This window comes from Ambystoma mexicanum, chromosome 2p (genome assembly GCF_040938575.1).
Source record: "Ambystoma mexicanum isolate Mex_15411 chromosome 2p, UKY_AmexF1_1, whole genome shotgun sequence".
Lineage (NCBI taxonomy): Eukaryota > Metazoa > Chordata > Amphibia > Caudata > Ambystomatidae > Ambystoma > Ambystoma mexicanum.
In genome coordinates, this window is record NC_090923.1 from 18789952 (window position 1) to 18812451 (window position 22500).

General features: G+C 56.3%; 10 non-coding genes across 10 annotated transcripts; all 10 read left to right on the forward strand.

Annotated features, from left to right (window-relative positions):
* The first annotated feature begins 1565 nt into the window (after window positions 1-1565).
* LOC138568244 (U6 spliceosomal RNA) lies at window positions 1566-1672 on the forward strand. Its single transcript, XR_011302587.1, has one exon. It is a non-coding gene; the product is annotated as a U6 spliceosomal RNA (small nuclear RNA).
* A 2046-nt stretch (window positions 1673-3718) lies between these two features.
* LOC138568246 (U6 spliceosomal RNA) lies at window positions 3719-3825 on the forward strand. Its single transcript, XR_011302588.1, has one exon. It is a non-coding gene; the product is annotated as a U6 spliceosomal RNA (small nuclear RNA).
* Window positions 3826-5909: 2084 nt separating this feature from the next.
* LOC138568247 (U6 spliceosomal RNA) lies at window positions 5910-6016 on the forward strand. The gene has a single exon (XR_011302589.1). It is a non-coding gene; the product is annotated as a U6 spliceosomal RNA (small nuclear RNA).
* A 2052-nt stretch (window positions 6017-8068) lies between these two features.
* LOC138568248 (U6 spliceosomal RNA) lies at window positions 8069-8175 on the forward strand. The gene has a single exon (XR_011302590.1). It is a non-coding gene; the product is annotated as a U6 spliceosomal RNA (small nuclear RNA).
* A 2080-nt stretch (window positions 8176-10255) lies between these two features.
* On the forward strand, window positions 10256-10362 carry LOC138568250 (U6 spliceosomal RNA). The gene has a single exon (XR_011302592.1). It is a non-coding gene; the product is annotated as a U6 spliceosomal RNA (small nuclear RNA).
* A 2073-nt stretch (window positions 10363-12435) lies between these two features.
* Window positions 12436-12542, forward strand: LOC138568251 (U6 spliceosomal RNA). The gene has a single exon (XR_011302593.1). It is a non-coding gene; the product is annotated as a U6 spliceosomal RNA (small nuclear RNA).
* A 2056-nt stretch (window positions 12543-14598) lies between these two features.
* On the forward strand, window positions 14599-14705 carry LOC138568252 (U6 spliceosomal RNA). The gene has a single exon (XR_011302594.1). It is a non-coding gene; the product is annotated as a U6 spliceosomal RNA (small nuclear RNA).
* A 2077-nt stretch (window positions 14706-16782) lies between these two features.
* Window positions 16783-16889, forward strand: LOC138568253 (U6 spliceosomal RNA). Its single transcript, XR_011302595.1, has one exon. It is a non-coding gene; the product is annotated as a U6 spliceosomal RNA (small nuclear RNA).
* Window positions 16890-18947: 2058 nt separating this feature from the next.
* Window positions 18948-19054, forward strand: LOC138568254 (U6 spliceosomal RNA). The gene has a single exon (XR_011302596.1). It is a non-coding gene; the product is annotated as a U6 spliceosomal RNA (small nuclear RNA).
* Window positions 19055-21122: 2068 nt separating this feature from the next.
* LOC138568256 (U6 spliceosomal RNA) lies at window positions 21123-21229 on the forward strand. The gene has a single exon (XR_011302597.1). It is a non-coding gene; the product is annotated as a U6 spliceosomal RNA (small nuclear RNA).
* The last annotated feature ends 1271 nt before the right edge of the window (window positions 21230-22500 follow it).

Below are 22500 nucleotides of genomic sequence, written 5' to 3' on the forward strand. Positions count from 1 at the left end.
TTTCTGCTTCCTGCTTCCAGCTCAGTGCTGGTGCTACTGTGGAGTAAACAGGGTTAGTAGAGAGAGAGGGGGAGAGAGAGAGAGAGAGAGAGAGAGAGAGAGGGAGGGAGGGAGGGAGGGAGGGAGGGCGGTGCATATTCAAATCATCAGTCAGCCAGAGCCTGCTGGGAGCCCATTTCTGCAGGCCCACTGACTGCTGGCTGCTGCCCCCGATGGTTGGAGAAGGGCCAGGCTGGGCTAGGCCACACAGCAAGGGCCAAGCCCTCCTCCGGTGCTCCTTCTGATGATGTCTCCCTGAGTGTCTGAGGTCGAGAAAAAGCCCGCCCGCAGAACTGGCCAGAGAGGTCTCTGGCCGATCAGGGGCGTGAAGGGCGGCAGGCAGGCCACCGGCGCAGCAGGCAGCGCAGGGGACGTGCACCTCAAGGCCTTGGCCACCATCTCTCCCTTGGCTTTCAGTGTACCTCAGAATGCCTTTGCTGTTCCGGATCAGGGGAGAGAAGCAACCTTTTCTTAGCAGGTGGGGTCTGTGCTACAGACACGTGGCATTTTCCCAACTGGTTCACAAGCCAACCCCCACCCTTTACAGCGCAGACACAGAAAGCATTTGCTGCTGGTTGGGATTTTCGGGATGGGCCCCTGCTGCTGATGTATTAGGATGGACTTTGGCCAGTCTTTCTTTCTTATACCGACGGCCCGCCCATAAAATTAAAGCACCTTTGCAGGCACAGATGCTCTTAGGGATTTAAATGTAACAGCAGGACCCAAAAAGCAAGGAATGAACCCGAGCCAGATAGGAGTCGACCCTACAATCTTCTGATCCGTACGTAGTCAGACGCCTCATACTGGCCCTCTTGTGTCTCACCTCCTCCTCCTCCTCCGCGCAGTCCTTCCAGGGGCCTTTCTGAGGTAGGTGCGCCTGCAAGCGCTGCTGGACCTGATTTTCTAGCCCACGCGTCTCACACCCTGACGCTGTTGATAATGCAGCTAACCCCCGGCCCATAGCTGTTGTAAGGGAGAACCTGGACCTGCCAAAGGGAACCAGACCCACGGTGACTTAAAAGCCAAGGGCACTGAAGCCAGCCCCGCCAAAGGAACATTTTAAGTCAGCCTCTGAATGCAAGCAGGGGGCCATCCTGCGCCCCCTGGGGGCGGGGGGGGGGACTGACATGCCGGCCAGCTGCCTCCTCTTGCCTTCTCTTGGAACAGCCCATGGGCCCCCAAACAAAGCCCCCTGACAGGCAGGCCCTCTGTGTTTCCTCTGGCTTGTGGGACTACTGTAATGCACCCAGGCATTGTGCTGGGATCAATCACTTTGCATACAGACTGCACCATGAGCCTTTGCAACTACATTGCTCCGGCAAGCCTTCCAAAAATAACAAAAACTCACCTCTCGGACCAGCGCAGCAGCGAATAAGCGCGGACCATTGTTCTCTGCCTCCGTTTCATATCATTCCCCCAAAAGCAAGCGCTTTCTGTCTCAAGAAAGGCCCATTGTATGCCACCCTATGTCCAGAGACCATAGATCTCGGGGGGTTTCATATATGGGCTGGGTCAACCTTCAGTCTGTGCTCGCTTCGGCAGCACATATACTAAAATTGGAACGATACAGAGAAGATTAGCATGGCCCCTGCGCAAGGATGACACGCAAATTCGTGAAGCGTTCCATATTTTGGACACATAGCAGGACAGACATGTTCTTTAGCTGCAACATTTATTGACGGGATAAACAGGCCCTCTGTCCATTAGGGCAGGTGTGCTTTTCGGCGTGGAGCTCGTCAGAGTGCGTTTTATTTGGAGATAGCACTGCGAGTGCTCCAAGCTTATGCCCAGTGGGTGATGATTGCTACATGCCAGGGCAGTTCTAAGCTCTCCTAGGTGCTATTTGCCAACAGCGCATATCACTGTCAGCCTATCTGCTTCACGGGCCAAAGTGCAAAGGGGCTCAGGGCCTGAGTCAGCAGCCAGTGTTTCCTTCCGGTGCCCGGATCCTTCCTTGGGGGGCTGCAAGCTAGAGGTTCTCTCTGGCCCAGGCAGCCTGCACGGGTAACTGAAATCCTGCAGCACCCCCCCCCCGTGCCCCAGCGTGTCTCTATCAGGGCCTGGTCTCTGCTGCTGCTGATGCTGACAGGCCCCCAAGCGCCCCAGACACACCTTCCCAGGGTTGCAGCAGTTTCTGCTTCCTGCTTCCAGCTCAGTGCTGGTGCTACTGTGGAGTAAACAGGGTTAGTAGAGAGAGAGGGGGAGAGAGAGAGAGAGAGAGAGAGAGAGAGGGAGGGAGGGAGGGAGGGAGGGAGGGCGGTGCATATTCAAATCATCAGTCAGCCAGAGCCTGCTGGGAGCCCATTTCTGCAGGCCCACTGACTGCTGGCTGCTGCCCCCGATGGTTGGAGAAGGGCCAGGCTGGGCTAGGCCACACAGCAAGGGCCAAGCCCTCCTCCGGTGCTCCTTCTGATGATGTCTCCCTGAGTGTCTGAGGTCGAGAAAAAGCCCGCCCGCAGAACTGGCCAGAGAGGTCTCTGGCCGATCAGGGGCGTGAAGGGGCGTGAAGGGCGGCAGGCAGGCAGGCCACCGGCGCAGCAGGCAGCGCAGGGGACGTGCACCTCAAGGCCTTGGCCACCATCTCTCCCTTGGCTTTCAGTGTACCTCAGAATGCCTTTGCTGTTCCGGATCAGGGGAGAGAAGCAACCTTTTCTTAGCAGGTGGGGTCTGTGCTACAGACACGTGGCATTTTCCCAACTGGTTCACAAGCCAACCCCCACGCATTTGCTGCTTGTTGGGATTTTCGGGATGGGCCTCTGCTGCTGATGTATTAGGATGGATTTTGCCCAGTCTTTCTTTCTTATACCGACGGCCCGCCCATATACAATTAAAGCACCTTTGCAGGCACAGGTGCTCTTAGGGATTTAAATGTAACAGCAGGACCCAAAAAGCAAGGAATGAACCCGAGCCAGATAGGAGTCGACCCTACAATCTTCTGATCCGTACGTAGTCAGACGCCTCATACTGGCCCTCTTGTGTCTCACCTCCTCCTCCGCGCAGGCCTTCCAGGGGCCTTTCTGAGGTAGGTGCGCCTGCAAGCGCTGCTGGACCTGATTTTCTAGCCCACGCGTCTCACACCCTGACGCTGTTGATAATGCAGCTAACCCCCGGCCCATAGCTGTTGTAAGGGAGAACCTGGACCTGCCAAAGGGAACCAGACCCACGGTGACTTAAAAGCCAAGGGCACTGAAGCCAGCCCCGCCAAAGGAACATTTTAAGTCAGCCTCTGAATGCAAGCAGGGGGCCATCCTGCGCCCCCTGGGGGCGGGGGGGGGACTGACATGCCGGCCAGCTGCCTCCTCTTGCCTTCTCTTGGAACAGCCCATGGGCCCCCAAACAAAGCCCCCTGACAGGCAGGCCCTCTGTGTTTCCTCTGGCTTGTGGGACTACTGTAATGCACCCAGGCATTGTGCTGGGATCAATCACTTTGCATACAGACTGCACCATGAGCCTTTGCAACTACATTGCTCCGGCAAGCATTCCAAAAATAACAAAAACTCACCTCTCGGACCAGCGCAGCAGTGAATAAGCGCGGACCATTGCTCTCTGCCTCCGTTTCATATCATTCCCCCAAAAGCAAGCGCTTTCTGTCTCAAGAAATGCCCATTGTATGCCACCCTATGTCCAGAGATCATAGATCTGGGGGGGTTTATGTATGGGCTGGGTCAACCTTCAGTCTGTGCTCGCTTCGGCAGCACATATACTAAAATTGGAACGATACAGAGAAGATTAGCATGGCCCCTGCGCAAGGATGACACGCAAATTCGTGAAGCGTTCCATATTTTGGACACATAGCAGGACAGACATGTTCTTTAGCTGCAACATTTATTGACGGGATAAACAGGCCCTCTGTCCATTAGGGCAGGTGTGCTTTTCGGCGTGGAGCTCGTCAGAGTGCGTTTTATTTGGAGATAGCGCTGCGAGTGCTCCAAGCTTATACCCAGTGGGTGATGATTGCTACATGCCAGGGCAGTTCTAAGCTCTCCTAGGTGCTATTTGCCAACAGCGCATATCACTGTCAGCCTATCTGCTTCACGGGCCAAAGTGCAAAGGGGCTCAGGGCCTGAGTCAGCAGCCAGTGTTTCCTTCCGGTGCCCGGATCCTTCCTTGGGGGGCTGCAAGCTAGAGGTTCTCTCTGGCCCAGGCAGCCTGCACGGGTAACTGAAATCCTGCAGCACGCCCCCCCCCCCCGTGCCCCAGCGTGTCTCTATCAGGGCCTGGTCTCTGCTGCTGCTGATGCTGACAGGCCCCCAAGCGCCCCAGACACACCTTCCCAGGGTTGCAGCAGTTTCTGCTTCCTGCTTCCAGCTCAGTGCTGGTGCTACTGTGGAGTAAACAGGGTTAGTAGAGAGAGAGGGGGAGAGAGAGAGAGAGAGAGAGAGAGAGAGAGGGAGGGAGGGAGGGAGGGAGGGAGGGAGGGAGGGCGGTGCATATTCAAATCATCAGTCAGCCAGAGCCTGCTGGGAGCCCATTTCTGCAGGCCCACTGACTGCTGGCTGCTGCCCCCGATGGTTGGAGAAGGGCCAGGCTGGGCTAGGCCACACAGCAAGGGCCAAGCCCTCCTCCGGTGCTCCTTCTGATGATGTCTCCCTGAGTGTCTGAGGTCGAGAAAAAGCCCGCCCGCAGAACTGGCCAGAGAGGTCTCTGGCCGATCAGGGGCGTGAAGGGGCGTGAAGGGCGGCAGGCAGGCCACCGGCGCAGCAGGCAGCGCAGGGGACGTGCACCTCAAGGCCTTGGCCACCATCTCTCCCTTGGCTTTCAGTGTACCTCAGAATGCCTTTGCTGTTCCGGATCAGGGGAGAGAAGCAACCTTTTCTTAGCAGGTGGGGTCTGTGCTACAGACACGTGGCATTTTCCCAACTGGTTCACAAGCCAACCCCCACCCTTTACAGCGCAGACACAGAAAGCATTTGCTGCTGGTTGGGATTTTCGGGATGGGCCCCTGCTGCTGATGTATTAGGATGGACTTTGGCCAGTCTTTCTTTCTTATACCGACGGCCCGCCCATAAAATTAAAGCACCTTTGCAGGCACAGATGCTCTTAGGGATTTAAATGTAACAGCAGGACCCAAAAAGCAAGGAATGAACCCGAGCCAGATAGGAGTCGACCCTACAATCTTCTGATCCGTACGTAGTCAGACGCCTCATACTGGCCCTCTTGTGTCCCACCTCCTCCTCCTCCGCGCAGTCCTTCCAGGGGCCTTTCTGAGGTAGGTGCGCCTGCAAGCGCTGCTGGACCTGATTTTCTAGCCCACGCGTCTCACACCCTGACGCTGTTGATAATGCAGCTAACCCCCGGCCCATAGCTGTTGTAAGGGAGAACCTGGACCTGCCAAAGGGAACCAGACCCACGGTGACTTAAAAGCCAAGGGCACTGAAGCCAGCCCCGCCAAAGGAACATTTTAAGTCAGCCTCTGAATGCAAGCAGGGGGCCATCCTGCGCCCCCTGGGGGCGGGGGGGGGGGGGACTGACATGCCGGCCAGCTGCCTCCTCTTGCCTTCTCTTGGAACAGCCCATGGGCCCCCAAACAAAGCCCCCTGACAGGCAGGCCCTCTGTGTTTCCTCTGGCTTGTGGGACTACTGTAATGCACCCAGGCATTGTGCTGGGATCAATCACTTTGCATACAGACTGCACCATGAGCCTTTGCAACTACATTGCTCCGGCAAGCATTCCAAAAATAACAAAAACTCACCTCTCGGACCAGCGCAGCAGTGAATAAGCGCGGACCATTGCTCTCTGCCTCCGTTTCATATCATTCCCCCAAAAGCAAGCGCTTTCTGTCTCAAGAAATGCCCATTGTATGCCACCCTATGTCCAGAGATCATAGATCTGGGGGGGTTTATGTATGGGCTGGGTCAACCTTCAGTCTGTGCTCGCTTCGGCAGCACATATACTAAAATTGGAACGATACAGAGAAGATTAGCATGGCCCCTGCGCAAGGATGACACGCAAATTCGTGAAGCGTTCCATATTTTGGACACATAGCAGGACAGACATGTTCTTTAGCTGCAACATTTATTGACGGGATAAACAGGCCCTCTGTCCATTAGGGCAGGTGTGCTTTTCGGCGTGGAGCTCGTCAGAGTGCGTTTTATTTGGAGATAGCGCTGCGAGTGCTCCAAGCTTATGCCCAGTGGGTGATGATTGCTACATGCCAGGGCAGTTCTAAGCTCTCCTAGGTGCTATTTGCCAGCAGCGCATATCACTGTCAGCCTCTCTGCTTCACGGGCCAAAGTGCAAAGGGGCTCAGGGCCTGAGTCAGCAGCCAGTGTTTCCTTCCGGTGCCCGGATCCTTCCTTGGGGGGCTGCAAGCTAGAGGTTCTCTCTGGCCCAGGCAGCCTGCACGGGTAACTGAAATCCTGCAGCACCCCCCCCCGTGCCCCAGCGTGTCTCTATCAGGGCCTGGTCTCTGCTGCTGCTGATGCTGACAGGCCCCCAAGCGCCCCAGACACACCTTCCCAGGGTTGCAGCAGTTTCTGCTTCCTGCTTCCAGCTCAGTGCTGGTGCTACTGTGGAGTAAACAGGGTTAGTAGAGAGAGAGGGGGAGAGAGAGAGAGAGAGAGAGAGAGGGAGGGAGGGAGGGAGGGAGGGCGGTGCATATTCAAATCATCAGTCAGCCAGAGCCTGCTGGGAGCCCATTTCTGCAGGCCCACTGACTGCTGGCTGCTGCCCCCGATGGTTGGAGAAGGGCCAGGCTGGGCTAGGCCACACAGCAAGGGCCAAGCCCTCCTCCGGTGCTCCTTCTGATGATGTCTCCCTGAGTGTCTGAGGTCGAGAAAAAGCCCGCCCGCAGAACTGGCCAGAGAGGTCTCTGGCCGATCAGGGGCGTGAAGGGCGGCAGGCAGGCCACCGGCGCAGCAGGCAGCGCAGGGGACGTGCACCTCAAGGCCTTGGCCACCATCTCTCCCTTGGCTTTCAGTGTACCTCAGAATGCCTTTGCTGTTCCGGATCAGGGGAGAGAAGCAACCTTTTCTTAGCAGGTGGGGTCTGTGCTACAGACACGTGGCATTTTCCCAACTGGTTCACAAGCCAACCCCCACCCTTTACAGCGCAGACACAGAAAGCATTTGCTGCTGGTTGGGATTTTCGGGATGGGCCCCTGCTGCTGATGTATTAGGATGGACTTTGGCCAGTCTTTCTTTCTTATACCGACGGCCCGCCCATAAAATTAAAGCACCTTTGCAGGCACAGATGCTCTTAGGGATTTAAATGTAACAGCAGGACCCAAAAAGCAAGGAATGAACCCGAGCCAGATAGGAGTCGACCCTACAATCTTCTGATCCGTACGTAGTCAGACGCCTCATACTGGCCCTCTTGTGTCTCACCTCCTCCTCCTCCTCCGCGCAGTCCTTCCAGGGGCCTTTCTGAGGTAGGTGCGCCTGCAAGCGCTGCTGGACCTGATTTTCTAGCCCACGCGTCTCACACCCTGACGCTGTTGATAATGCAGCTAACCCCCGGCCCATAGCTGTTGTAAGGGAGAACCTGGACCTGCCAAAGGGAACCAGACCCACGGTGACTTAAAAGCCAAGGGCACTGAAGCCAGCCCCGCCAAAGGAACATTTTAAGTCAGCCTCTGAATGCAAGCAGGGGGCCATCCTGCGCCCCCTGGGGGCGGGGGGGGGGGACTGACATGCCGGCCAGCTGCCTCCTCTTGCCTTCTCTTGGAACAGCCCATGGGCCCCCAAACAAAGCCCCCTGACAGGCAGGCCCTCTGTGTTTCCTCTGGCTTGTGGGACTACTGTAATGCACCCAGGCATTGTGCTGGGATCAATCACTTTGCATACAGACTGCACCATGAGCCTTTGCAACTACATTGCTCCGGCAAGCATTCCAAAAATAACAAAAACTCACCTCTCGGACCAGCGCAGCAGTGAATAAGCGCGGACCATTGCTCTCTGCCTCCGTTTCATATCATTCCCCCAAAAGCAAGCGCTTTCTGTCTCAAGAAATGCCCATTGTATGCCACCCTATGTCCAGAGATCATAGATCTGGGGGGGTTTATGTATGGGCTGGGTCAACCTTCAGTCTGTGCTCGCTTCGGCAGCACATATACTAAAATTGGAACGATACAGAGAAGATTAGCATGGCCCCTGCGCAAGGATGACACGCAAATTCGTGAAGCGTTCCATATTTTGGACACATAGCAGGACAGACATGTTCTTTAGCTGCAACATTTATTGACGGGATAAACAGGCCCTCTGTCCATTAGGGCAGGTGTGCTTTTCGGCGTGGAGCTCGTCAGAGTGCGTTTTATTTGGAGATAGCGCTGCGAGTGCTCCAAGCTTATGCCCAGTGGGTGATGATTGCTACATGCCAGGGCAGTTCTAAGCTCTCCTAGGTGCTATTTGCCAACAGCGCATATCACTGTCAGCCTATCTGCTTCACGGGCCAAAGTGCAAAGGGGCTCAGGGCCTGAGTCAGCAGCCAGTGTTTCCTTCCGGTGCCCGGATCCTTCCTTGGGGGGCTGCAAGCTAGAGGTTCTCTCTGGCCCAGGCAGCCTGCACGGGTAACTGAAATCCTGCAGCACCCCCCCCCCCCTACGTGCCCCAGCGTGTCTCTATCAGGGCCTGGTCTCTGCTGCTGCTGATGCTGACAGGCCCCCAAGCGCCCCAGACACACCTTCCCAGGGTTGCAGCAGTTTCTGCTTCCTGCTTCCAGCTCAGTGCTGGTGCTACTGTGGAGTAAACAGGGTTAGTAGAGAGAGAGGGGGAGAGAGAGAGAGAGAGAGAGAGAGAGAGAGGGAGGGAGGGAGGGAGGGAGGGAGGGCGGTGCATATTCAAATCATCAGTCAGCCAGAGCCTGCTGGGAGCCCATTTCTGCAGGCCCACTGACTGCTGGCTGCTGCCCCCGATGGTTGGAGAAGGGCCAGGCTGGGCTAGGCCACACAGCAAGGGCCAAGCCCTCCTCCGGTGTTCCTTCTGATGATGTCTCCCTGAGTGTCTGAGGTCGAGAAAAAGCCCGCCCGCAGAACTGGCCAGAGAGGTCTCTGGCCGATCAGGGGCGTGAAGGGGCGTGAAGGGCGGCAGGCAGGCAGGCCACCGGCGCAGCAGGCAGCGCAGGGGACGTGCACCTCAAGGCCTTGGCCACCATCTCTCCCTTGGCTTTCAGTGTACCTCAGAATGACTTTGCTGTTCCGGATCAGGGGAGAGAAGCAACCTTTTCTTAGCAGGTGGGGTCTGTGCTACAGACACGTGGCATTTTCCCAACTGGTTCACAAGCCAACCCCCACCCTTTACAGCGCAGACACAGAAAGCATTTGCTGCTGGTTGGGATTTTCGGGATGGGCCCCTGCTGCTGATGTATTAGGATGGACTTTGGCCAGTCTTTCTTTCTTATACCGACGGCCCGCCCATAAAAGTAAAGCACCTTTGCAGGCACAGATGCTCTTAGGGATTTAAATGTAACAGCAGGACCCAAAAAGCAAGGAATGAACCCGAGCCAGATAGGAGTCGACCCTACAATCTTCTGATCCGTACGTAGTCAGACGCCTCATACTGGCCCTCTTGTGTCCCACCTCCTCCTCCTCCGCGCAGGCCTTCCAGGGGCCTTTCTGAGGTAGGTGCGCCTGCAAGCGCTGCTGGACCTGATTTTCTAGCCCACGCGTCTCACACCCTGACGCTGTTGATAATGCAGCTAACCCCCGGCCCATAGCTGTTGTAAGGGAGAACCTGGACCTGCCAAAGGGAACCAGACCCACGGTGACTTAAAAGCCAAGGGCACTGAAGCCAGCCCCGCCAAAGGAACATTTTAAGTCAGCCTCTGAATGCAAGCAGGGGGCCATCCTGCGCCCCCTGGGGGCGGGGGGGGGGGGACTGACATGCCGGCCAGCTGCCTCCTCTTGCCTTCTCTTGGAACAGCCCATGGGCCCCCAAACAAAGCCCCCTGACAGGCAGGCCCTCTGTGTTTCCTCTGGCTTGTGGGACTACTGTAATGCACCCAGGCATTGTGCTGGGATCAATCACTTTGCATACAGACTGCACCATGAGCCTTTGCAACTACATTGCTCCGGCAAGCATTCCAAAAATAACAAAAACTCACCTCTCGGACCAGCGCAGCAGTGAATAAGCGCGGACCATTGCTCTCTGCCTCCGTTTCATATCATTCCCCCAAAAGCAAGCGCTTTCTGTCTCAAGAAATGCCCATTGTATGCCACCCTATGTCCAGAGATCATAGATCTGGGGGGGTTTATGTATGGGCTGGGTCAACCTTCAGTCTGTGCTCGCTTCGGCAGCACATATACTAAAATTGGAACGATACAGAGAAGATTAGCATGGCCCCTGCGCAAGGATGACACGCAAATTCGTGAAGCGTTCCATATTTTGGACACATAGCAGGACAGACATGTTCTTTAGCTGCAACATTTATTGACGGGATAAACAGGCCCTCTGTCCATTAGGGCAGGTGTGCTTTTCGGCGTGGAGCTCGTCAGAGTGCGTTTTATTTGGAGATAGCGCTCCGAGTGCTCCAAGCTTATGCCCAGTGGGTGATGATTGCTACATGCCAGGGCAGTTCTAAGCTCTCCTAGGTGCTATTTGCCAACAGCGCATATCACTGTCAGCCTATCTGCTTCACGGGCCAAAGTGCAAAGGGGCTCAGGGCCTGAGTCAGCAGCCAGTGTTTCCTTCCGGTGCCCGGATCCTTCCTTGGGGGGCTGCAAGCTAGAGGTTCTCTCTGGCCCAGGCAGCCTGCACGGGTAACTGAAATCCTGCAGCACCCCCCCCCGTGCCCCAGCGTGTCTCTATCAGGGCCTGGTCTCTGCTGCTGCTGATGCTGACAGGCCCCCAAGCGCCCCAGACACACCTTCCCAGGGTTGCAGCAGTTTCTGCTTCCTGCTTCCAGCTCAGTGCTGGTGCTACTGTGGAGTAAACAGGGTTAGTAGAGAGAGAGGGGGAGAGAGAGAGAGAGAGAGAGAGAGAGGGAGGGAGGGAGGGAGGGAGGGAGGGAGGGCGGTGCATATTCAAATCATCAGTCAGCCAGAGCCTGCTGGGAGCCCATTTCTGCAGGCCCACTGACTGCTGGCTGCTGCCCCCGATGGTTGGAGAAGGGCCAGGCTGGGCTAGGCCACACAGCAAGGGCCAAGCCCTCCTCCGGTGCTCCTTCTGATGATGTCTCCCTGAGTGTCTGAGGTCGAGAAAAAGCCCGCCCGCAGAACTGGCCAGAGAGGTCTCTGGCCGATCAGGGGCGTGAAGGGGCGTGAAGGGCGGCAGGCAGGCAGGCCACCGGCGCAGCAGGCAGCGCAGGGGACGTGCACCTCAAGGCCTTGGCCACCATCTCTCCCTTGGCTTTCAGTGTACCTCAGAATGCCTTTGCTGTTCCGGATCAGGGGAGAGAAGCAACCTTTTCTTAGCAGGTGGGGTCTGTGCTACAGACACGTGGCATTTTCCCAACTGGTTCACAAGCCAACCCCCACCCTTTACAGCGCAGACACAGAAAGCATTTGCTGCTGGTTTGGATTTTCGGGATGGGCCCCTGCTGCTGATGTATTAGGATGGACTTTGGCCAGTCTTTCTTTCTTATACCGACGGCCCGCCCATAAAATTAAAGCACCTTTGCAGGCACAGATGCTCTTAGGGATTTAAATGTAACAGCAGGACCCAAAAAGCAAGGAATGAACCCGAGCCAGATAGGAGTCGACCCTACAATCTTCTGATCCGTACGTAGTCAGACGCCTCATACTGGCCCTCTTGTGTCCCACCTCCTCCTCCTCCGCGCAGGCCTTCCAGGGGCCTTTCTGAGGTAGGTGCGCCTGCAAGCCCTGCTGGACCTGATTTTCTAGCCCACGCGCATCACACCCTGACGCTGTTGATAATGCAGCTAACCCCCGGCCCATAGCTGTTGTAAGGGAGAACCTGGACCTGCCAAAGGGAACCAGACCCACGGTGACTTAAAAGCCAAGGGCACTGAAGCCAGCCCCGCCAAAGGAACATTTTAAGTCAGCCTCTGAATGCAAGCAGGGGGCCATCCTGCGCCCCCTGGGGGCGGGGGGGGGGGACTGACATGCCGGCCAGCTGCCTCCTCTTGCCTTCTCTTGGAACAGCCCATGGGCCCCCAAACAAAGCCCCCTGACAGGCAGGCCCTCTGTGTTTCCTCTGGCTTGTGGGACTACTGTAATGCACCCAGGCATTGTGCTGGGATCAATCACTTTGCATACAGACTGCACCATGAGCCTTTGCAACTACATTGCTCCGGCAAGCATTCCAAAAATAACAAAAACTCACCTCTCGGACCAGCGCAGCAGTGAATAAGCGCGGACCATTGCTCTCTGCCTCCGTTTCATATCATTCCCCCAAAAGCAAGCGCTTTCTGTCTCAAGAAATGCCCATTGTATGCCACCCTATGTCCAGAGATCATAGATCTGGGGGGGTTTATGTATGGGCTGGGTCAACCTTCAGTCTGTGCTCGCTTCGGCAGCACATATACTAAAATTGGAACGATACAGAGAAGATTAGCATGGCCCCTGCGCAAGGATGACACGCAAATTCGTGAAGCGTTCCATATTTTGGACACATAGCAGGACAGACATGTTCTTTAGCTGCAACATTTATTGACGGGATAAACAGGCCCTCTGTCCATTAGGGCAGGTGTGCTTTTCGGCGTGGAGCTCGTCAGAGTGCGTTTTATTTGGAGATAGCGCTGCGAGTGCTCCAAGCTTATGCCCAGTGGGTGATGATTGCTACATGCCAGGGCAGTTCTAAGCTCTCCTAGGTGCTATTTGCCAACAGCGCATATCACTGTCAGCCTATCTGCTTCACGGGCCAAAGTGCAAAGGGGCTCAGGGCCTGAGTCAGCAGCCAGTGTTTCCTTCCGGTGCCCGGATCCTTCCTTGGGGGGCTGCAAGCTAGAGGTTCTCTCTGGCCCAGGCAGCCTGCACGGGTAACTGAAATCCTGCAGCACCCCCCCCCCGTGCCCCAGCGTGTCTCTATCAGGGCCTGGTCTCTGCTGCTGCTGATGCTGACAGGCCCCCAAGCGCCCCAGACACACCTTCCCAGGGTTGCAGCAGTTTCTGCTTCCTGCTTCCAGCTCAGTGCTGGTGCTACTGTGGAGTAAACAGGGTTAGTAGAGAGAGAGGGGGAGAGAGAGAGAGAGAGAGAGAGAGAGAGAGGGAGGGAGGGAGGGAGGGCGGTGCATATTCAAATCATCAGTCAGCCAGAGCCTGCTGGGAGCCCATTTCTGCAGGCCCACTGACTGCTGGCTGCTGCCCCCGATGGTTGGAGAAGGGCCAGGCTGGGCTAGGCCACACAGCAAGGGCCAAGCCCTCCTCCGGTGCTCCTTCTGATGATGTCTCCCTGAGTGTCTGAGGTCGAGAAAAAGCCCGCCCGCAGAACTGGCCAGAGAGGTCTCTGGCCGATCAGGGGCGTGAAGGGCGGCAGGCAGGCCACCGGCGCAGCAGGCAGCGCAGGGGACGTGCACCTCAAGGCCTTGGCCACCATCTCTCCCTTGGCTTTCAGTGTACCTCAGAATGCCTTTGCTGTTCCGGATCAGGGGAGAGAAGCAACCTTTTCTTAGCAGGTGGGGTCTGTGCTACAGACACGTGGCATTTTCCCAACTGGTTCACAAGCCAACCCCCACCCTTTACAGCGCAGACACAGAAAGCATTTGCTGCTGGTTGGGATTTTCGGGATGGGCCCCTGCTGCTGATGTATTAGGATGGACTTTGGCCAGTCTTTCTTTCTTATACCGACGGCCCGCCCATAAAATTAAAGCACCTTTGCAGGCACAGATGCTCTTAGGGATTTAAATGTAACAGCAGGACCCAAAAAGCAAGGAATGAACCCGAGCCAGATAGGAGTCGACCCTACAATCTTCTGATCCGTACGTAGTCAGACGCCTCATACTGGCCCTCTTGTGTCTCACCTCCTCCTCCTCCTCCGCGCAGTCCTTCCAGGGGCCTTTCTGAGGTAGGTGCGCCTGCAAGCGCTGCTGGACCTGATTTTCTAGCCCACGCGTCTCACACCCTGACGCTGTTGATAATGCAGCTAACCCCCGGCCCATAGCTGTTGTAAGGGAGAACCTGGACCTGCCAAAGGGAACCAGACCCACGGTGACTTAAAAGCCAAGGGCACTGAAGCCAGCCCCGCCAAAGGAACATTTTAAGTCAGCCTCTGAATGCAAGCAGGGGGCCATCCTGCGCCCCCTGGGGGCGGGGGGGGGGGACTGACATGCCGGCCAGCTGCCTCCTCTTGCCTTCTCTTGGAACAGCCCATGGGCCCCCAAACAAAGCCCCCTGACAGGCAGGCCCTCTGTGTTTCCTCTGGCTTGTGGGACTACTGTAATGCACCCAGGCATTGTGCTGGGATCAATCACTTTGCATACAGACTGCACCATGAGCCTTTGCAACTACATTGCTCCGGCAAGCATTCCAAAAATAACAAAAACTCACCTCTCGGACCAGCGCAGCAGTGAATAAGCGCGGACCATTGCTCTCTGCCTCCGTTTCATATCATTCCCCCAAAAGCAAGCGCTTTCTGTCTCAAGAAAGGCCCATTGTATGCCACCCTATGTCCAGAGACCATAGATCTCGGGGGGTTTCATATATGGGCTGGGTCAACCTTCAGTCTGTGCTCGCTTCGGCAGCACATATACTAAAATTGGAACGATACAGAGAAGATTAGCATGGCCCCTGCGCAAGGATGACACGCAAATTCGTGAAGCGTTCCATATTTTGGACACATAGCAGGACAGACATGTTCTTTAGCTGCAACATTTATTGACGGGATAAACAGGCCCTCTGTCCATTAGGGCAGGTGTGCTTTTCGGCGTGGAGCTCGTCAGAGTGCGTTTTATTTGGAGATAGCGCTGCGAGTGCTCCAAGCTTATGCCCAGTGGGTGATGATTGCTACATGCCAGGGCAGTTCTAAGCTCTCCTAGGTGCTATTTGCCAACAGCGCATATCACTGTCAGCCTATCTGCTTCACGGGCCAAAGTGCAAAGGGGCTCAGGGCCTGAGTCAGCAGCCAGTGTTTCCTTCCGGTGCCCGGATCCTTCCTTGGGGGGCTGCAAGCTAGAGGTTCTCTCTGGCCCAGGCAGCCTGCACGGGTAACTGAAATCCTGCAGCACCCCCCCCCCCCCCGTGCCCCAGCGTGTCTCTATCAGGGCCTGGTCTCTGCTGCTGCTGATGCTGACAGGCCCCCAAGCGCCCCAGACACACCTTCCCAGGGTTGCAGCAGTTTCTGCTTCCTGCTTCCAGCTCAGTGCTGGTGCTACTGTGGAGTAAACAGGGTTAGTAGAGAGAGAGGGGGAGAGAGAGAGAGAGAGAGAGAGAGAGGGAGGGAGGGAGGGAGGGAGGGAGGGCGGTGCATATTCAAATCATCAGTCAGCCAGAGCCTGCTGGGAGCCCATTTCTGCAGGCCCACTGACTGCTGGCTGCTGCCCCCGATGGTTGGAGAAGGGCCAGGCTGGGCTAGGCCACACAGCAAGGGCCAAGCCCTCCTCCGGTGCTCCTTCTGATGATGTCTCCCTGAGTGTCTGAGGTCGAGAAAAAGCCCGCCCGCAGAACTGGCCAGAGAGGTCTCTGGCCGATCAGGGGCGTGAAGGGGCGTGAAGGGCGGCAGGCAGGCAGGCAGGCCACCGGCGCAGCAGGCAGCGCAGGGGACGTGCACCTCAAGGCCTTGGCCACCATCTCTCCCTTGGCTTTCAGTGTACCTCAGAATGCCTTTGCTGTTCCCGATCAGGGGAGAGAAGCAACCTTTTCTTAGCAGGTGGGGTCTGTGCTACAGACACGTGGCATTTTCCCAACTGGTTCACAAGCCAACCCCCACCCTTTACAGCGCAGACACAGAAAGCATTTGCTGCTGGTTGGGATTTTCGGGATGGGCCCCTGCTGCTGATGTATTAGGATGGACTTTGGCCAGTCTTTCTTTCTTATACCGACGGCCCGCCCATAAAATTAAAGCACCTTTGCAGGCACAGATGCTCTTAGGGATTTAAATGTAACAGCAGGACCCAAAAAGCAAGGAATGAACCCGAGCCAGATAGGAGTCGACCCTACAATCTTCTGATCCGTACGTAGTCAGACGCCTCATACTGGCCCTCTTGTGTCCCACCTCATCCTCCTCCGCGCAGGCCTTCCAGGGGCCTTTCTGAGGTAGGTGCGCCTGCAAGCCCTGCTGGACCTGATTTTCTAGCCCACGCGCATCACACCCTGACGCTGTTGATAATGCAGCTAACCCCCGGCCCATAGCTGTTGTAAGGGAGAACCTGGACCTGCCAAAGGGAACCAGACCCACGGTGACTTAAAAGCCAAGGGCACTGAAGCCAGCCCCGCCAAAGGAACATTTTAAGTCAGCCTCTGAATGCAAGCAGGGGGCCATCCTGCGCCCCCTGGGGGCGGGGGGGGGGACTGACATGCCGGCCAGCTGCCTCCTCTTGCCTTCTCTTGGAACAGCCCATGGGCCCCCAAACAAAGCCCCCTGACAGGCAGGCCCTCTGTGTTTCCTCTGGCTTGTGGGACTACTGTAATGCACCCAGGCATTGTGCTGGGATCAATCACTTTGCATACAGACTGCACCATGAGCCTTTGCAACTACATTGCTCCGGCAAGCATTCCAAAAATAACAAAAACTCACCTCTCGGACCAGCGCAGCAGTGAATAAGCGCGGACCATTGCTCTCTGGCTCCGTTTCATATCATTCCCCCAAAAGCAAGCGCTTTCTGTCTCAAGAAATGCCCATTGTATGCCACCCTATGTCCAGAGATCATAGATCTGGGGGGGTTTATGTATGGGCTGGGTCAACCTTCAGTCTGTGCTCGCTTCGGCAGCACATATACTAAAATTGGAACGATACAGAGAAGATTAGCATGGCCCCTGCGCAAGGATGACACGCAAATTCGTGAAGCGTTCCATATTTTGGACACATAGCAGGACAGACATGTTCTTTAGCTGCAACATTTATTGACGGGATAAACAGGCCCTCTGTCCATTAGGGCAGGTGTGCTTTTCGGCGTGGAGCTCGTCAGAGTGCGTTTTATTTGGAGATAGCGCTGCGAGTGCTCCAAGCTTATGCCCAGTGGGTGATGATTGCTACATGCCAGGGCAGTTCTAAGCTCTCCTAGGTGCTATTTGCCAACAGCGCATATCACTGTCAGCCTATCTGCTTCACGGGCCAAAGTGCAAAGGGGCTCAGGGCCTGAGTCAGCAGCCAGTGTTTCCTTCCGGTGCCCGGATCCTTCCTTGGGGGGCTGCAAGCTAGAGGTTCTCTCTGGCCCAGGCAGCCTGCACGGGTAACTGAAATCCTGCAGCACCCCCCCCCCGTGCCCCAGCGTGTCTCTATCAGGGCCTGGTCTCTGCTGCTGCTGATGCTGACAGGCCCCCAAGCGCCCCAGACACACCTTCCCAGGGTTGCAGCAGTTTCTGCTTCCTGCTTCCAGCTCAGTGCTGGTGCTACTGTGGAGTAAACAGGGTTAGTAGAGAGAGAGGGGGAGAGAGAGAGAGAGAGAGAGAGGGAGGGAGGGAGGGAGGGAGGGAGGGCGGTGCATATTCAAATCATCAGTCAGCCAGAGCCTGCTGGGAGCCCATTTCTGCAGGCCCACTGACTGCTGGCTGCTGCCCCCGATGGTTGGAGAAGGGCCAGGCTGGGCTAGGCCACACAGCAAGGGCCAAGCCCTCCTCCGGTGTTCCTTCTGATGATGTCTCCCTGAGTGTCTGAGGTCGAGAAAAAGCCCGCCCGCAGAACTGGCCAGAGAGGTCTCTGGCCGATCAGGGGCGTGAAGGGGCGTGAAGGGCGGCAGGCAGGCCACCGGCGCAGCAGGCAGCGCAGGGGACGTGCACCTCAAGGCCTTGGCCACCATCTCTCCCTTGGCTTTCAGTGTACCTCAGAATGCCTTTGCTGTTCCGGATCAGGGGAGAGAAGCAACCTTTTCTTAGCAGGTGGGGTCTGTGCTACAGACACGTGGCATTTTCCCAACTGGTTCACAAGCCAACCCCCACCCTTTACAGCGCAGACACAGAAAGCATTTGCTGCTGGTTGGGATTTTCGGGATGGGCCCCTGCTGCTGATGTATTAGGATGGACTTTGGCCAGTCTTTCTTTCTTATACCGACGGCCCGCCCATAAAATTAAAGCACCTTTGCAGGCACAGATGCTCTTAGGGATTTAAATGTAACAGCAGGACCCAAAAAGCAAGGAATGAACCCGAGCCAGATAGGAGTCGACCCTACAATCTTCTGATCCGTACGTAGTCAGACGCCTCATACTGGCCCTCTTGTGTCTCACCTCCTCCTCCGCGCAGTCCTTCCAGGGGCCTTTCTGAGGTAGGTGCGCCTGCAAGCGCTGCTGGACCTGATTTTCTAGCCCACGCGTCTCACACCCTGACGCTGTTGATAATGCAGCTAACCCCCGGCCCATAGCTGTTGTAAGGGAGAACCTGGACCTGCCAAAGGGAACCAGACCCACGGTGACTTAAAAGCCAAGGGCACTGAAGCCAGCCCCGCCAAAGGAACATTTTAAGTCAGCCTCTGAATGCAAGCAGGGGGCCATCCTGCGCCCCCTGGGGGCGGGGGGGGGGACTGACATGCCGGCCAGCTGCCTCCTCTTGCCTTCTCTTGGAACAGCCCATGGGCCCCCAAACAAAGCCCCCTGACAGGCAGGCCCTCTGTGTTTCCTCTGGCTTGTGGGACTACTGTAATGCACCCAGGCATTGTGCTGGGATCAATCACTTTGCATACAGACTGCACCATGAGCCTTTGCAACTACATTGCTCCGGCAAGCATTCCAAAAATAACAAAAACTCACCTCTCGGACCAGCGCAGCAGTGAATAAGCGCGGACCATTGCTCTCTGCCTCCGTTTCATATCATTCCCCCAAAAGCAAGCGCTTTCTGTCTCAAGAAATGCCCATTGTATGCCACCCTATGTCCAGAGATCATAGATCTGGGGGGGTTTATGTATGGGCTGGGTCAACCTTCAGTCTGTGCTCGCTTCGGCAGCACATATACTAAAATTGGAACGATACAGAGAAGATTAGCATGGCCCCTGCGCAAGGATGACACGCAAATTCGTGAAGCGTTCCATATTTTGGACACATAGCAGGACAGACATGTTCTTTAGCTGCAACATTTATTGACGGGATAAACAGGCCCTCTGTCCATTAGGGCAGGTGTGCTTTTCGGCGTGGAGCTCGTCAGAGTGCGTTTTATTTGGAGATAGCGCTGCGAGTGCTCCAAGCTTATGCCCAGTGGGTGATGATTGCTACATGCCAGGGCAGTTCTAAGCTCTCCTAGGTGCTATTTGCCAACAGCGCATATCACTGTCAGCCTATCTGCTTCACGGGCCAAAGTGCAAAGGGGCTCAGGGCCTGAGTCAGCAGCCAGTGTTTCCTTCCGGTGCCCGGATCCTTCCTTGGGGGGCTGCAAGCTAGAGGTTCTCTCTGGCCCAGGCAGCCTGCACGGGTAACTGAAATCCTGCAGCACCCCCCCCCCCCGTGCCCCAGCGTGTCTCTATCAGGGCCTGGTCTCTGCTGCTGCTGATGCTGACAGGCCCCCAAGCGCCCCAGACACACCTTCCCAGGGTTGCAGCAGTTTCTGCTTCCTGCTTCCAGCTCAGTGCTGGTGCTACTGTGGAGTAAACAGGGTTAGTAGAGAGAGAGGGGGAGAGAGAGAGAGAGAGAGAGAGAGAGAGAGGGAGGGAGGGAGGGCGGTGCATATTCAAATCATCAGTCAGCCAGAGCCTGCTGGGAGCCCATTTCTGCAGGCCCACTGACTGCTGGCTGCTGCCCCCGATGGTTGGAGAAGGGCCAGGCTGGGCTAGGCCACACAGCAAGGGCCAAGCCCTCCTCCGGTGCTCCTTCTGATGATGTCTCCCTGAGTGTCTGAGGTCGAGAAAAAGCCCGCCCGCAGAACTGGCCAGAGAGGTCTCTGGCCGATCAGGGGCGTGAAGGGGCGTGAAGGGCGGCAGGCAGGCAGGCAGGCCACCGGCGCAGCAGGCAGCGCAGGGGACGTGCACCTCAAGGCCTTGGCCACCATCTCTCCCTTGGCTTTCAGTGTACCTCAGAATGCCTTTGCTGTTCCGGATCAGGGGAGAGAAGCAACCTTTTCTTAGCAGGTGGGGTCTGTGCTACAGACACGTGGCATTTTCCCAACTGGTTCACAAGCCAACCCCCACCCTTTACAGCGCAGACACAGAAAGCATTTGCTGCTGGTTGGGATTTTCGGGATGGGCCCCTGCTGCTGATGTATTAGGATGGACTTTGGCCAGTCTTTCTTTCTTATACCGACGGCCCGCCCATAAAATTAAAGCACCTTTGCAGGCACAGATGCTCTTAGGGATTTAAATGTAACAGCAGGACCCAAAAAGCAAGGAATGAACCCGAGCCAGATAGGAGTCGACCCTACAATCTTCTGATCCGTACGTAGTCAGACGCCTCATACTGGCCCTCTTGTGTCCCACCTCCTCCTCCTCCGCGCAGTCCTTCCAGGGGCCTTTCTGAGGTAGGTGCGCCTGCAAGCGCTGCTGGACCTGATTTTCTAGCCCACGCGTCTCACACCCTGACGCTGTTGATAATGCAGCTAACCCCCGGCCCATAGCTGTTGTAAGGGAGAACCTGGACCTGCCAAAGGGAACCAGACCCACGGTGACTTAAAAGCCAAGGGCACTGAAGCCAGCCCCGCCAAAGGAACATTTTAAGTCAGCCTCTGAATGCAAGCAGGGGGCCATCCTGCGCCCCCTGGGGGCGGGGGGGGGGGACTGACATGCCGGCCAGCTGCCTCCTCTTGCCTTCTCTTGGAACAGCCCATGGGCCCCCAAACAAAGCCCCCTGACAGGCAGGCCCTCTGTGTTTCCTCTGGCTTGTGGGACTACTGTAATGCACCCAGGCATTGTGCTGGGATCAATCACTTTGCATACAGACTGCACCATGAGCCTTTGCAACTACATTGCTCCGGCAAGCATTCCAAAAATAACAAAAACTCACCTCTCGGACCAGCGCAGCAGTGAATAAGCGCGGACCATTGCTCTCTGGCTCCGTTTCATATCATTCCCCCAAAAGCAAGCGCTTTCTGTCTCAAGAAATGCCCATTGTATGCCACCCTATGTCCAGAGATCATAGATCTGGGGGGGTTTATGTATGGGCTGGGTCAACCTTCAGTCTGTGCTCGCTTCGGCAGCACATATACTAAAATTGGAACGATACAGAGAAGATTAGCATGGCCCCTGCGCAAGGATGACACGCAAATTCGTGAAGCGTTCCATATTTTGGACACATAGCAGGACAGACATGTTCTTTAGCTGCAACATTTATTGACGGGATAAACAGGCCCTCTGTCCATTAGGGCAGGTGTGCTTTTCGGCGTGGAGCTCGTCAGAGTGCGTTTTATTTGGAGATAGCGCTGCGAGTGCTCCAAGCTTATGCCCAGTGGGTGATGATTGCTACATGCCAGGGCAGTTCTAAGCTCTCCTAGGTGCTATTTGCCAACAGCGCATATCACTGTCAGCCTATCTGCTTCACGGGCCAAAGTGCAAAGGGGCTCAGGGCCTGAGTCAGCAGCCAGTGTTTCCTTCCGGTGCCCGGATCCTTCCTTGGGGGGCTGCAAGCTAGAGGTTCTCTCTGGCCCAGGCAGCCTGCACGGGTAACTGAAATCCTGCAGCACCCCCCCCCCCGTGCCCCAGCGTGTCTCTATCAGGGCCTGGTCTCTGCTGCTGCTGATGCTGACAGGCCCCCAAGCGCCCCAGACACACCTTCCCAGGGTTGCAGCAGTTTCTGCTTCCTGCTTCCAGCTCAGTGCTGGTGCTACTGTGGAGTAAACAGGGTTAGTAGAGAGAGAGGGGGAGAGAGAGAGAGAGAGAGAGAGAGAGAGAGAGAGAGAGAGAGGGAGGGAGGGAGGGAGGGAGGGCGGTGCATATTCAAATCATCAGTCAGCCAGAGCCTGCTGGGAGCCCATTTCTGCAGGCCCACTGACTGCTGGCTGCTGCCCCCGATGGTTGGAGAAGGGCCAGGCTGGGCTAGGCCACACAGCAAGGGCCAAGCCCTCCTCCGGTGCTCCTTCTGATGATGTCTCCCTGAGTGTCTGAGGTCGAGAAAAAGCCCGCCCGCAGAACTGGTCAGAGAGGTCTCTGGCCGATCAGGGGCGTGAAGGGCGGCAGGCAGGCCACCGGCGCAGCAGGCAGCGCAGGGGACGTGCACCTCAAGGCCTTGGCCACCATCTCTCCCTTGGCTTTCAGTGTACCTCAGAATGCCTTTGCTGTTCCGGATCAGGGGAGAGAAGCAACCTTTTCTTAGCAGGCGGGGTCTGTGCTACAGACACGTGGCATTTTCCCAACTGGTTCACAAGCCAACCCCCACCCTTTACAGCGCAGACACAGAAAGCATTTGCTGCTGGTTGGGATTTTCGGGATGGGCCCCTGCTGCTGATGTATTAGGATGGATTTTTCCCAGTCTTTCTTTCTTATACCGACGGCCCGCCCATAAAATTAAAGCACCTTTGCAGGCACAGATGCTCTTAGGGATTTAAATGTAACAGCAGGACCCA